The 11,196-nt window shown below is 33.4% G+C and overlaps 1 long non-coding RNA gene across 1 annotated transcript; it reads right to left on the minus strand.

Moving 5' to 3' along the window:
• Positions 1–1,399: 1,399 nt before the first annotated feature.
• LOC148762185 (uncharacterized) lies at positions 1,400–3,208 on the minus strand. Its single transcript, XR_016026935.1, has 3 exons — positions 3,091–3,208; positions 2,353–2,438; positions 1,400–1,514 (listed from the first exon to the last, which is right to left on the minus strand). It is a non-coding gene; the product is annotated as an uncharacterized LOC148762185 (long non-coding RNA).
• Positions 3,209–11,196: the final 7,988 nt, after the last annotated feature.

Here is an 11,196-nt window from a genome sequence, read left to right on the forward strand (position 1 = left end):
AATCAGATCAACAATAACCTTCACAATTATGATCTCTTATATTGAGACATTAAGCATGGTTCTATTACTATCATTAAGCTTGAACCATAACTCCATCTCAATCATACCAATTTCGATCGCATTTTATTCTTATTTAGGTATACCAATCACTATCTTATTACTTCATTCCATATCAAACTTCTCGACTTTCATTCATTCATCCTATCCTCATACACTATTGTGTAGTTTACAACATCATTAACACGCCATACTCATTCCTGTACATACCCTCAGCGTTCAGGAAAATTAATGGCTTTAATTATTTCTACTTATTTCATGTTTACTTTGCATTTAGGAAATTTCAATCTTCTTAATCCTATTAATCCATCTCATATGGCTTAATCGTACTATAGATTATATTCCCTTAACTATTTCTCCAAAATTCCTTAGGTCACCATAAATCGTCTTCTGATAAGATTCTTAATCGTTACATTATCTATACAACTCATCAAATATATTGAGTTCAAATCTTGAACCACTAAAACCATTATTCATTTAGTTGGGTACATCACTACTCCACACATACATATACATATACATTCAAATGTCTATATTCCTCATTATGTATACGAGTCTCTATTTTCAAATGCCTTCAGACTAATTTCTCTTAATTCATTCCCATCCACAATCAAGATTCAATAGAATAAGCTTCATAATTCATACAAATTCTCATCATGCCTGTGTATAGTTCCTCATCATTTATATACTTATATTCTCTTCTTATCGTTTCCAATTATATGCTTAAGTTTCCTTGTACTGTATATCATTGCATCACAATGTCATCTCCATTGAATTATAATCTATTATGCGTGTATGTTTTATAATCCCATTGGTATCTCAAAAATTTATCTTGTCACGACCCGGAACCTCCCTCAGGCCCATGACAATCGCCGCGACGTCCCGATTGACACTCATTATCCGGAATGCCAACCGGAACCCCGCAAGGCTTACATATCAGTTTCTTTCCTTTCTTGTGAGCAATCATTGTTAGATATCGAGTCTTTAGAGAATATATACTATTTTAGATAAAAAAACAATCAAAATAAAATTTTCGCCACATAGGGGTATTTTGGTCATTTTTTTCTCAAAAATTTCAAAACTGGCTAAAACGTAATATACAAGTACAAAATACATAATTCATATTCAAAATGAGTTTAAAAGTCTAAAATCTTCATTTAAAACGAAATTACGATTATTTGAATAAAATAAGAAAATAAAAGAAATATTAAGGGAAATATTCTATTTTCTTATAAAACAATATTTATAAAGTTATACGTGAATAATTTTTATAGCGTAAAAGCTAAATAAATTTATACATACTGAAATACAGTAAGCCAAAATATTTAATTTAATTTACAATAACCAGAGGGCCCCCGAATAAACAAAAGTAAAGAGGACTGTGAACCTACGGTTTGGAAAATGCAGATCCAATAGTAGTCCTCGATGAGATCAGCTATCTACAGTCTATACTGAACCTGAAATGGGTGGAAAGGAGTTGGGTGAGATTTTGCAATCCCAATGAGTAAACAGACATTATCATAAATATCTAAAGGCGAGTAAAATGGAGGCAAGTTTAAACAATAAATTTCAACCCATTTCATAATGTTTTAAATTTATTTCTTAAACCATAAAATATTTGTAATTTACCAAAACAATTGTTAAGGCTTATGTCTTTTATAAAAACAAGGCTCAAGCCAAAACTAATCCTCGGGGATACCTTGGCCGAGGCATCTAACCGAGTCCGCCAAGGGTGTTAAAATATTCACACGTGAAACACATTTTTATTTTTAAAACCAGCCGTTCCTTGGCGTTGGCCGAGTTACACATTCACGTGGGGGTTCGACGTGAAGTGAACTCTAATACTACCCCAGGAGTTACCCTCCTCGCCTCTACAACCGGAGTAACTATATAACTGGGTTTACCGTGCCCCTCTAATAGGCAGTCCACGGAAACCCGTCACTGCAGTGACTAACCCACCAATTTTAATAAAATTTCGACAATATAACGTGGCTTTTATTTATTTATCCAGCCTGCATAGTAAAACAACTTACATAAATTTCCCAATGCATTCACAAAATATAGCCACATATACTCATTTCTCATAAGCCATTCCTAGGAAAATATATATTTTTCAAGTCAATTTGTAACCTCCAATTACTCAATTTCATAATCAATACAATATATTTTTATTTATCACATTTATTCCTAAAACATCAAAAATCTCGTTTTAATCTCGTTTTCATTTCATAAAATACATAAAGGGCATTTAAAAATAAACTCTAGATAATTTACAATAATAATAAGTTTACTCACCGTTTGTACAAAATAAAAGCTTTCTAAGCGCCCCGATCACTACTCGTCGGGTACGACTTCTTTGCCTTTTTCGGAAGGCTCTCCTCCTAGACACATTACAAAAATTTACACAATTCATCACATTGATGCTAAATCACTATATAATTAACTTAAATCCTATACTAATGCATGGTATGAAATGCAATAGCCTAAAACGACTTAAATGCGGTATTAACCTATTTTTGGCACTTTGCCCGATAAATTGCTAACGCGCTCCATTTTAGCTCTAAATCATCCCATTCTCTCTCCAACATTTCTAACCATCAAATATCAGCCAATAACCTTCTAAAAACAACAAAATCAGCTCACTCCCTTCCTTGGAAAATTCGGCCAAAAATGGGACATTAACTCGGTAAATTTTCTACTTTGTTTTTCTATCACGTTTAATCGTTTTTCATCATTTCTCTTCATTTTCCTTAGAATGAAATCAATTCATCATCATTGTACAGCATTGAGCATCCAGCCAAGAGTGGGTATTGTGAAAATTTACTGATTTCTTGCCCAATTTAATTTCTAAACACATTTAACTAACTAAAACTATCAATTTAACTAAAAATCAAAACCTAAAAATTTCAATTTCTCTCTCCTAGAATTTCGTCCAGCCCTTGATATCACTTTTTGATCTCTCTCCTCAAGCATGCTAAATGGAAATAAAGGCATAGGAAAGGTAGAAATCAAGCTAAAATCGAAAAATCTTACCGTTAGACGCGTAAACGGTCGAAAACCGCGAATTTCTCTTTGAATTTTCTTGTTTCTCTTTGGTTTTTCTTTTCTTCTTCCTTTCCTCTCTATTTCCTCTGTTTTTCTTCCTTATGGCCGGCCAGCACTCAAAATTTGGGTTTAAATGGCTGACTTTTCATTAAAATAATATTATTTCATTAAAAAAAATGCCATGTGTCACTTTCCCATTGGCCCATTTTTAAAATTTCATCCATTTGTTTCCAAATTTTCACCATACACTTGTCTCATATATTCATAGCTTAGATAAAATTCTCAGACTCATCCAAAGTCTCGGTGGAGTAATTTTTGCAATTTACACTTTTGCCCCCGTAAAAGTCAAAAATTACATTTTTGCCCCAAAAATTGAAAAATTGCCCATAGACATATTTTTCATCCCTTATACTCATACCATTCTCCAATTTGTCAAATTTGATCAAAATTCTCTCAAAATCTCAAATTTTGTCCATGGGTGGCAAAATTACGATTTTGCCCCTACACTCCAAAAATCACCATAATTAAACTTTTTCACTTCCTATCATTAAATTATACTCCAAATAGTTAATCTTGGTCAAAAATTTCACTCCATGATCAAATTATTATCTTAGGTGGCAAAATGACGATTTTGCCCTTGAATATCAAAATTTCTAATTTTACCCCAAATGAACCCTCGAACTCCGAACAATCATTTTTAGTCATTCATGGACTATAAAATATTAAATTTCATCCTACAATTCCTATTTGAACTAGTTCGAGGTTAAATAAATTTAAGTGTACCGTTAGGTACAATATCAGGTTTCGTTTATTCTTAGGTGCTTTTCTAGCGTAATAACATGTTACTCAATGCATGTATGTCATGACATGTATTTATAGGGTCGGGTTTTACATATCTTGACTTGATCATTGCATCTTATGCAATACTACAATTCCTAAAAGTCATCCTTATTCCTCGATTATCCTTCATGTCTCCTATATATTGTATCCTTATTGCATTTCGATATTGATTTGTCACTTAAAACTCAGATTCATTTGAATCATGTATGCCTCACGCATTTTCGAATTCCAATTCCCATAATATATTAAGAAAGTTTCATTATCTGACTTCATTATCAAGGTTAACTTCTATCATCCTTTATTCCACTCTTTCATATGAATATAACATCATTCTTCCTTAACTAATTTACAAATTGTACTTGAAATTACAAGACTTGAAACTAAATTCTCCTCAATTACTTTTTAATGTTAATACTTATACCACTCTCAGCTTATAGCTTCCTTTTTATAACTACATAACTTAGTGCTTGCTTTCACAAGATCCATGGCAGAACTTCTCTTGAGTATTTCCTTAGGGATATTTATTTTAAATTTATGTCTCACAACATATAATCATTTAACCCGTAACTTAGCCATTTGGCTCCTTAGCAAGTTTCAAAGTCACGCATCTTATGCCCATCATGTATAACTTATAATTCTTTCTCAAGGGCGTGTAAACATTCTTGAAACACTTAATCACTTATTTACTCTTTTATACACCAAGTATATCATTTCCATAAAGGCATGCCCAACTACTCATGCTTCAATTTATCTCCATGGGTTTCTAGCATGTCACCTAGTTTACTTGTGTTGTTACTAATCCTTTCCTTTCAACAAGGTCAAGACAATATCAGTATATTCTCATAACAATATTCTATATAAACTCATTTGCTATATCATTATTGAAATCTTTATTTACATTTTCCTCACTTGCTATTGACATCTCTTATCAATATCTCATACATTCATCTAACCTTTCGCTCGCTTCCTCTTTAGTCTTTAACAAGACTTAATCTCTTGTCTTCTTTATTTCTTAAGATTTGACTTCAATCATCATATTATTCATCTTAACACTCCACATGTTAATTTATTTTTATGTAGCCATCTCAAAAATTCTCTAACTTTTCTTTCTCTTACATGCCAATATATATAAGGCAATAATAAAAAAATAAAAAAAAACTTTGCAATTTCACTCATCATCTTTATCTTAATACCTCCCAATGCACTTAAGACTCCAAACAACAAAGCTTAGCATGAAAACCAATGACCATTCTTCAACTCGTGTGTTTCATCTTCATGCCACTCTCAATTTGCTCTGCTTTCTAGCCATTAGGGGTTCTTAACGTGACAGCGTTTGATAGTCAGTACTGTGGCGTTGCAACGGTTTGAATTCACTTTATCTTAGCAACTCTTCCACCTTTAAAGCTACTACCTCAATTATTCACAATCGTGTGGCTTCCCTTCGAGTCTATACCACAATTAGCAAGACTAACTTTCTATCACAAGTGTGAAATCAAAACATTGATTTAACGTATTTTTTTTTTTTTTTTGCCACTAGCATTCATATATCTTTACCATAACATTTAATACGAGTTTGTTTAAGCAAAGATCTCCAAATTTATTCATAGCTACATGTATCTCAAATTGCTCATCACTTATCATCAGTCCATAAATCCCACTCGAAAATACCCTTTCCATATTGTATAGTGATTTCACCATATAGCATCACTGCACGATGTTCCTCCATTCTACTATCATGGATACTCCATAGAAATTAATTAAAAGATTTACGTACCCTAACTAATGCTAATTCCATTTAATCATATCTTAAATACTTCAAACTTGTAAATTACAACTCCAAATGTATGTCCATATATTGATAATCTTTATATATTTCATGATCATGAAAACTACAACTTACAAACTAGCTTTCTATCATACGTACTTTATTAGAGCACTAATTTCAACTTATTTAATCTACCCTTGGTGGTATGTCAAAATCATCCCTGTCTCGGTTGCAATCCAGAGGAATCTCTCCTCTATATATCCGTATGAGCTGGTGGAGATGGAGCAGCTACCGTAGCCCGTCCTAACTGTGGACAATCTCTCCTAATGTGACCCAGTTGATCACAATGAAAACATCGTGCAGGCCCTCTGCACGGCCCAACATGATAATTCCCACAATTTCTGCATCTACGTGAACTTCCTGAAACAGAGGAGTTTTTGCCCCTGTTTGGTGGCTGACTAGAAGATACACTTAGACTTCTCCTTTTTGCTAACTCAGCTCGCAGACTCTTATTTTCATTCGCAAGCTTCTCGGCTCTTAAAGCCATTCGCATCACCTCTTTAGCCACGGTTGCATCCGACTCACCCATAAAAGAAACACAACTATGTTGCCTAGCCTCTTTAAGCTTCTTAGAATCAGAAACATCCAGCACTGGTGGTGGGACAGGAGGTGGGGATGGTGGTACTGAAGGAGCAGCCAGAGGAACTGTAGGAAGAGCTTGACCAGCTTGAGCCTGGCCAGCAATAGCAGTAAAGAAGGCTGCTAATGCCTGAACTGCCTCAAGAGGCATAGCAGGAATACTAGTAAGTGGTAGAGGAGGTGGAGGATGTGGAGGAGTCTCGATTTGTTCAGCAGCAGGTGCTGCCCGAATGGTGGATGCAGTCGATTCCTCCTCTATTGCACCTAACTGACGACGTTGAAAACAACCTCTTCCCCTCCCAGCTGATCTAGTGAAAGGTGGTTGTTTGCGTCGAGGAGACATAATAATCTATAAGAGGGAACAAAGTGAGTTTAGGCAACCTCAGGCTCTATATGCTTATGCATGTATTTTATTCAACCTAACCTAACTTAACTCGGGGCCACACTGACATTGTAAATTTTTTAAAACAGCTTTAAAATAACTTTAAACCCAAAACTCTAATCTTTCAAACCAACAGCTCTGATACCAACTTAATTGTCACGACCCGGAACTCCCATCGAGCCCGTGACAACCGCCGCGACGTCTCAATTTACATTCATTACCCAGAATGTCAACCGAGACCCCGCAAGGCTTTAATATCAGCTTCTCATTTCCCCTGTGGGTAGCTGTTTCCAAATACCATATTTTAAAAGATTTTAAACTGTTTCCAACTTAAACAAATGAAATAATAATTTCCGTCTCACAAGGGTATTTTTGTCATTTATCCCAAAAATCTAAAAAATCATCTAAAAATATAGTATGTAAGTGGAAAACACATATTTCTTAATCAAAAATAATTTTGGATGTCTAAAACATTCGTTTAAAATGGAATTATGACTGTTATAATAAAATAAAAATATTCAATAAAATATTCAATTTTCACATAAAACGATATTTTAAGAACACTGCATAAATAATTTTTATAGCGTAAAAGCAAAATAAATTCTTACATACCGTAATACAGATAACCAAAGTATAGAATTTAATTTACAGTGACACGTGGGCCCCCGAATGACCAAAAGTATAAAAAGAAATGAACCTACAGTCTTTGGATGTGGCAAGTTCAACTGTAATCCTCGCCGATATCAGTTATCTACAATCTATTCTGAACCTGAAATGGGTGGAAATGAGGGTGGTGAGATTATAAAATCCCAGTGAGTAAACAAACATCACTCAAAATATCTAAAGTCGAGTAAAAGGAGACTATTAAAACATTTCATCAAACTGTAATTTATCATCTTTCAACTTATTTCAACCAAATGAAATCAATTTATTTAAAGCAAGTAATCAGTATGGCTTATGAATTTCTTAAAAAACTTGGCTCATGCCAAAAATTATTATCATACTCAGTTATTTGGGATACCTTGGCCGAGGGCTATCCCAACTGAGTCCGCCAAGGCTATTAGAAAGTCATGTTTTTATTTTGAAAACATAGCCATTCCTTGACGTTGGCCGAGTTCCCCTTCACGTGGTGGTTTGGCGTGAAGTGAACTCTAAAAGTTATACCTCAGGAGTTACCCTACTCGCCTCTCCAACCGAGGTAAAAATATAACAGGATTCCGTGCCCCTCTAATAGGCTAGTCCACAGAATCCAGCCCACTGCAGCAGGTCAAACCCACCATACAATAAAATTTTGACAGCATGACAGGGCTAATATATTACTACCCAGCCTGCAAGGGTAAAATAAAGCAATTCATATAATTCAATAAAACACAGCCCAGCCAGTCATGCCAATACAATAACATAAGCCATTAATTCAATTTTAAATTTACAACATATCAGTGGTCTCCAATTACTCTATTTTTCAAAATCGTTATTTCGTTTCAAGACAATTTATAAAATATTTTCATTTAAACTCATTTTGTTTACAAAACATAAAAATTTACCATTTGAACTCATTTTCATAAAATTCACCAAAACCGAATAAAAACATACTTTAGATAATTAAAATGATGGTAAGGTTACTCACCGTGTCTAGAGTGAGGATTTTCGAAATACTCAGACTATTGGTCCTCGGGTGCAATTCCCTTGCCTTTATCAGAGGACTCACCACCTTGACACAGTACAAAATCGAGAAATTCACCACATTGGTACTAAATTGAAATTAAAACTAATTTAGACTACTAATGCTTGATATGGAATGCAAAAATGTCTAAATTTTTGCCTAAATGCGGTGTTAGCCTATTTCGGTCTTTTACCCTATAAATTGATATACGCGTCCGTTTAAACTCCAAATTAATTTTTTTCAGTTTCTATACCTCAATTGCACCCAAATTGACTTAATGTCCCTCAGTGTGGTGCAAATTATCAGTCTCGATAATAAATTACGAAAATACCCCTAGTGGGTAAAAATTTGTATTTTTGCTCCGAAAATTTCCATTATTTTTCTAGGCTCATAATTCATCATTATTCATCATAATTCCTCAAATAACCATCAAGATCAGCAGCCAATATTCCCCTAGAAAATTCAGCATAATGGGTTTCAATGGGAGAAAATTATATTTCTAGCTTATTTTTGCTATATTTCAATATAACTTAACTAAAATCACTTAATTCAATTAAAATCAACCAAAAATCAAGCTCAAAACTCATCCATGGAGGTTTGGCCAGCATGGGTGTCCATACCCACTTTCTAATTTTGCATGGAAATGAGAAAAAATGCATGGGTAGTGAAAATCACAAGGAAAATCAATGAAATTTACCTTTTTAATGCTTGATTTCTTGATTTCTCTTGATTTTCTCCAAATTTTTCAGGTAGGATTCTTGTTTTTTTTTTCCCCTTTTCTCCCCTGGTTTGGACAGCTGAAGAAGATGAGAATTCCGGAATTTTTACCTTTTTAAAGGCTAAAATAATATAATATTATTTTATTCATTTTTTTAATGTTTTATTAATTCCTTAAATTCTAGCCATCCATTTGTTTCCAAATTTTCACCATACACTTGTCCCAAATATCCATAGCTTAGGTAAAATTCTCAGACTTATCCAAAGTCTTGGTGGAGTAATTTTTGAAATTTACACTTTTACCCCCGTAAAAGTCAAAAATTACATTTTTGCCCCAAAAATTGAAAAATTGCCCATAGACATATTTTTCATCCCTTATACTCATACCATTATCCAATTTGTCAAATTTGATCTAAATTCTCTCAAAATCTCAAATTTTGTTCGCGGGTGGCAAAATTACGATTTTGCCCCTACACTCTAGAAATCACTGGAATTAAACTTTTTCACTGCCAAACCCTCAAATTATACTCCAATACTCAAATCATACTCCAATAAGTCAAATGGGGCTAAAAAAATTCTTTTCTAAAAATTCCCATTGTGTCCTTGGGTGGCAAATGACCATTTTGCCCCTGGACAGTAAAAATTCTAGTTTGACTTCAAATTGATCCTCGAACTCCAAATCACCATATTAAACCATTCTGGGACTTTAATATTCTTAATTTCATTTTAAATTCTCTATTTGATCTAGTTCGAGACTTAAATTAACTTAATTGTACCATTTGGTACATTGTCGTCTTTTAACGATTTTTCTTTCAGGGCTTTCCAAGTATGCAAGCATATTGTCAATCATATGAATGACATGGAAAGTATTTTATAAGATCGGGCTTGACAGTTACTGAATGCAAAATTGCATGCCCCCAAGTAGAAATTAGGAATTTACTTTTCATAAGCAATGGCCTCGCAATCAATTAGATATGTTTAATAAACGGTTCTGTTAGACTATTTTTTGCATAAACATGAGTAACTGGTTGTTCAACAGCTATTACAACTAATATGCAATATTCATTAAAAGCTTGAGACGTAAATTTACCAGTGTTGTCAAGATGAATTGTCTTGATTGCATAATCAGGAAAATGTGCTAGCAAACGAATGATTTAGGTGAGTAATCTTACAAATGCCAAAAATTATAAGTTATTAATAAACACATGTGACCATCTAGTCGATACATCGATTAAATTCATAAACTCTCTAAATGGTCCACATGGTGGATATATGGGTCCACGTATATCACTCTAAATACATTCCAAAAATGTAGAGGATTCAGTCCTAATTTAGCTGGTGATAGTCTTATAATTAATTTACCGTGAGAGCGAGCAGCACATAAAAATTTATTAGATTGAAAAATCTTCTGGTTTTTCAATGGATGACCACATGTATTTTCAATAATTTTTCACATCATTATTGATTTGAGATGGCCTAACCAATCATGTCAAACATTAAAATCATTAGTAAACTTCTTATTTACTATAGCATGAATTTCAATTATTCTAATATTTGTGTAGCACAATCCAAAGAATAAAATAGATAATTTTTCCAACACACATTTCTTACTAGAGATAATAAATGTAATATAGAATTATTAAGTGTCTCCTTCATTTGTTGTCTGAATATGATATCCATTCAAATGAATATATTTAAAATTTAATAAATTTTTTTGAGACTTAATAGAAAATAACGCGTATTTTATTATAAACTTTGTTCCTCTAGGTAGTATAACAATGACCAATGGTATCATGAGCCAACCTTGTATAGCGTTATAACAAGATATAGTTCCTTAAGAGATTAATTCTTTTGTACACTTAAAGGAGATGTCCCCTTTTCAAATATTGTAATGACACTTGGTGACATCTGTAGAAATATTTGTTAAGTCTTTAGAGGAGAGACCTATTAGGAAAGGAATGTCCTCATCTCAAACATTGTATTGGTTATTAGTGAAATACTTGTAAAATTTCGTAAACTTTTTATAAAAGGTGAGCAGTTGACGAGTGTTGGGTTGTCTCACTAGTTCAGGTGCGTCTATGGCTAACC

The sequence above is a fragment of the Theobroma cacao genome, chromosome 6 (genome assembly GCF_053813885.1).
Source record: "Theobroma cacao isolate CCN51 chromosome 6, ASM5381388v1, whole genome shotgun sequence".
NCBI classification, from domain to species: domain Eukaryota; kingdom Viridiplantae; phylum Streptophyta; class Magnoliopsida; order Malvales; family Malvaceae; genus Theobroma; species Theobroma cacao.